Below are 3960 nucleotides of genomic sequence, written 5' to 3'. Positions count from 1 at the left end.
TGTGTGTGTCTAGATTTTCCTCCCACAAAGGATTAGGCCATTGCACTCGAGGGAAGGACACTGATTTTCTTATGCACCTGTGCAACTGCTTGAAGGCATGACATACGTGAACACACATGCTTTCTTTTGGACATACGTGAACACACATGCTTCTTTTTTTCCTCCGACGAAGGATTGGAGAAGTGTGGTTCACGAACTATTTTTACCCAATGTATCTGCATGGTTGTTGTGTTTTTTGATGTATAGTAGTAGAGGGATGTTTTTTATAGCAAATTAGGATATTATATATCTCTAGTTATCTCCTACTACAACTAAAAAGACTAAAGAGTGGACATCTTTTTGGTGCGACAATCAACCTTGCCTCTTCGTCCTGCCTCCTGCGACCCCCGCCCCCTCTACCTGTTGCGCCTGCACCCCTCGCTTGTGAAAAAGGAAAGAAGAAATCTCGCTCGTCACAATCCCACAATCCTGCAGACCCGCACCACTGGCGCCCCCTGCGGCATCACATCACGCCTCCGCCGCCTGCGGCCGCCCTGCGCACCCACGACCACCCTACGCACTGCCCGCCGCCGCCCGCTCTCGGATCCCCCTCCTGAGATCGCTCGCCCCCGTGCGGCCGTGTCTCTCGCCCCCCTCGCAAGATCCCTCGCCCCCGTGTGGTCGTGCCCCTCGCCGTGCGCTACCGCGTGCCTCTCCCCGCGGTCACCCATGCTGGCACCTCTTCTCCCTCACCGTCGTTCCCCTTGCGGAATGGATGAGCCCCCGCGACCGCGATCCCAAAGCGCCGCCATCCGGAGAAGCCAAGCCTGAATGTCGTCGCGTCCTCTCCCTCCCTATCGCATCCGATCCGTGCCATTGTCGCCCTTGCCGTTGCCCTCGCCGAACGGATGAGCTCCGTCACTGCCCCAAGCACTGGCGGACATGCCTCCATTGGTTGCATCTCAAGCTCTGCCCCATCCCCAGCCGATGCCACCTAGATTGAGATGCTGCTCTCATGAAGCGGGAGGAGGAGCCCGTGACGTGGATCTAAAGTTTGTGATGCCAGAGCTGCTTGTGAAATCACTGCTCTCTCTCTCTCTCTCTCTATATATATATATATATATATATATATCTTCTCCTATTTTTGTTTCCCTCAGATTTCCCTAATTAATTTGGTTCCTCAACTAGGGTTTGGATAGTGGTTGCTAATGATTGCATTGCACGACATGGCAGGTTCGTTCCTGGCACCAATATTGAGGAAGAGACTGATCTATCAATGAACTGATAGAGCTTTGCATGTTGGTGATCTTTTGGAATGGGACAGATCTGTTTATGTTCATTGTGTGCAAGTATTTGGTTATCTTCTGGAAGGTTTTACCGGTTAACAATTATTTTTTCTTAGATAACAGTTGTATCACCATTCCCTGTTCACAGTTCAGATGCAACTACTGAAAAGCATCTTACATTATATGCTCTGCAAAGTTTCCTCAAGTAAGTTGTTGGATCGCAAAAGAGCAAGTACATAACTGCATAATCCTGCACATGACAGGATTATTCTGAATTGTTCTATTCTTTTGTTCTTAATTATCTGTAGTTCATCTCAATTGTGTTGACCATTGCAAGGCTTGAAAAAACTTCAATTTAAATAAGGACAAAAACTTCTAAACTTTGTTATGGCTCAGTAGCTTCTTTTTATCACTTTAGATTTTCACATGGACAGTTATGGTTGAGGCCTATGAATGACTATGTGCACGTTCTGCCAACTATTTCCTTATTATTCTCCTGAGACCTATGAATTATGAAGCATCCTTCTCAAAGACCTGATAATATGTTTACTGGAACAAATCATCTATTGATACTCTCAATTGTCTTAATGTCTAGATTTAGATATTTACAAAGCACTCTAAATTTTACGATAGTAAAAGATTGGGAATATGATTGAGCAACCATACATAACTAGCAGTTGCTAATATGCTTGGAGTATTATTTTTATTACTCAGTGCTTATGGCTGCAACTAAGTGACAAATAACTTCTTGGTATCGTGCTGAATGAATTCAGGCACGTAAGCTAAAATCATGCTTTTATTCATCTTAAAATTTAAACATGGGTCCAGCTGCAATATTGCTTTGCTTGTACTACGTTTTTGTATGCCTATATGTTTGCTGAAAATACAAGGTAACCATACAGAATTAGCAGTTACCTTGATAAGGGGATCTTCTAATAAATTTTATGCTTGTGAATGTTTTGTTATGCTATTATCTTCAGAATATGGTTTTGCAAACTTATATGCTCATAAACCATCGTGAGAACAAGAGCACTGGAATATTGGTGTCCTTCTTCGAATGTTTGTGAATGCTTTGTTATCCTATTATCTTCGAATGTTGACTGAGTTTGTACCATTTGTTCATCTGAAAGCTATATAAACTTGCCCCTTTGCATCCACAATTTTTTGGCACTATGCCAACACTTAGTGAATTTAATTGGTAGCAGGGGTGAGTGTGGCGGCATGGAAAAAATTAGTGCGACATTATTGGAGACATATTATTACAACAACTTCTCATTCAAGGTAAACTATTATCTGAAAAAATCTTGTTCCATTGCGTATCAATTTTTTTCTGAATCTTATCTTTGGTGACTGAATTTTCCTTTCCTTCTTTTTTTCTATGGTGTGCATGCATATTTCAGTGTCATCGATACAATAAGTTCAACTTGGCTCTTGTTATTAACAATATAATGCAGATTTGTTGCCTATAACTTACTGAAGGTGTGCTGTTGTTGATCCTAAAAAAGGTATGTTGCTGTTAATCCTAAAAAAATAATAAGCTGATGTTTTATTTAGGGGTACAGAAGAAACATGTTTTCTTCTCTCACTCATAGGCTTGCAGTAGCCTATTTTTAAGATGCATTGCGTGCTGTATTTGTAACTGATGAATGAATTAAGTGCTTTATAATAGATTGTGTTGGTTGATTGGTTGGTCGATTGAATCCTCTAAAAATAAACGGCTGAATGAGCACTCACTTTTTTGAATACTGTATAAATAAAATTTAATTGGTGGTGTAGTGACAGGATGCCGCTTGAGCCGTACGGGGATGCCAATGCAGTGGCCGGTGTTCCATGGCGAGACTGGTGAAAATGATGAGTGGAGGCACAATGATTCCAGATGGGTGGCAACTGCATAGCTCATGGTGGGAGCTGCTCGTGCTCCACTCTATAGTCTATACATGGCCTCTGCAATGATGATGGGTGAGTGCCTGAGTGGTGAAGACGACTTCTATGGAGACAATGCAGCCAGTTATATTGACACCTTGAAGAAAAACATAATGGTCCACACATAATGGACAGAGAGACGCTAAGTGCTGATCATTGAGAGCTTCATTCGCTCTGCAACGGAGAATGGTTAGAGCAAGTGTCTAGAGATGGGCAGCATGCGGCAAGAACCAAACTGCATGTCCACACATGTATGTGCCTTGGTTCCGTTTTCTGTGGATGTAAGTTTGACCAAATTGACATTGAAGTTTTTTTTATCTTGGCAGAACAAGAGTGCCTTCAGGTTTTGAAGGGTGCTCAAGTCATTATTAATATAGAGACCATAAGTCAGACTTTGAAGTATTACTCTTGGATGAGCCATTGAAGCAATTACACAAGTACTACTCTGAGATGAGCCATTTTTTCTTATTTGAAATAAATTGGGTGAATAATTTATTGGTATATTGGGCGAATAATTTTATTTTTGTTGCCTAATATTGCCTAAGATTGTTCTCTGTAATATATTATTTGCATTTGCAACTATAGTTCCTTTTTCTTTGTGCAAAAACTGGCTCATGGAAAAGAGAAAATGACAAAAGAAATTTAACTTAAATTTTTAAATTTTGATGAAGTGATTCATGTGTGCTCTTGCCATAATGCTCTCTTCTGTTATACCCTTATTAAATATACCAAGCTCCAAGAGCATAGTTTACACGTGACAGACACTAATATT

General features: G+C 41.5%; 1 long non-coding RNA gene across 5 annotated transcripts; it reads left to right on the top strand.

The window, feature by feature from the left end:
- On the top strand, positions 354-3708 carry LOC110433933. 5 transcript variants are annotated; one of them, XR_002451381.1, is made up of 4 exons: positions 354-1031; positions 1213-2546; positions 2666-2770; positions 3042-3708. It is a non-coding gene; the product is annotated as an uncharacterized LOC110433933 (long non-coding RNA). The 5 variants fall into 5 exon arrangements; XR_002451382.1 differs by having other exon boundaries at positions 354-1470; positions 2468-2546; XR_002451380.1 differs by having other exon boundaries at positions 357-1470; positions 2471-2546.

This window comes from Sorghum bicolor, chromosome 3 (genome assembly GCF_000003195.3).
Source record: "Sorghum bicolor cultivar BTx623 chromosome 3, Sorghum_bicolor_NCBIv3, whole genome shotgun sequence".
Taxonomy (NCBI): Eukaryota; Viridiplantae; Streptophyta; class Magnoliopsida; order Poales; family Poaceae; genus Sorghum; species Sorghum bicolor.
Note: the sequence above shows the minus strand (reverse complement) of the source record. Positions and strands in the feature narration are given on the sequence as shown.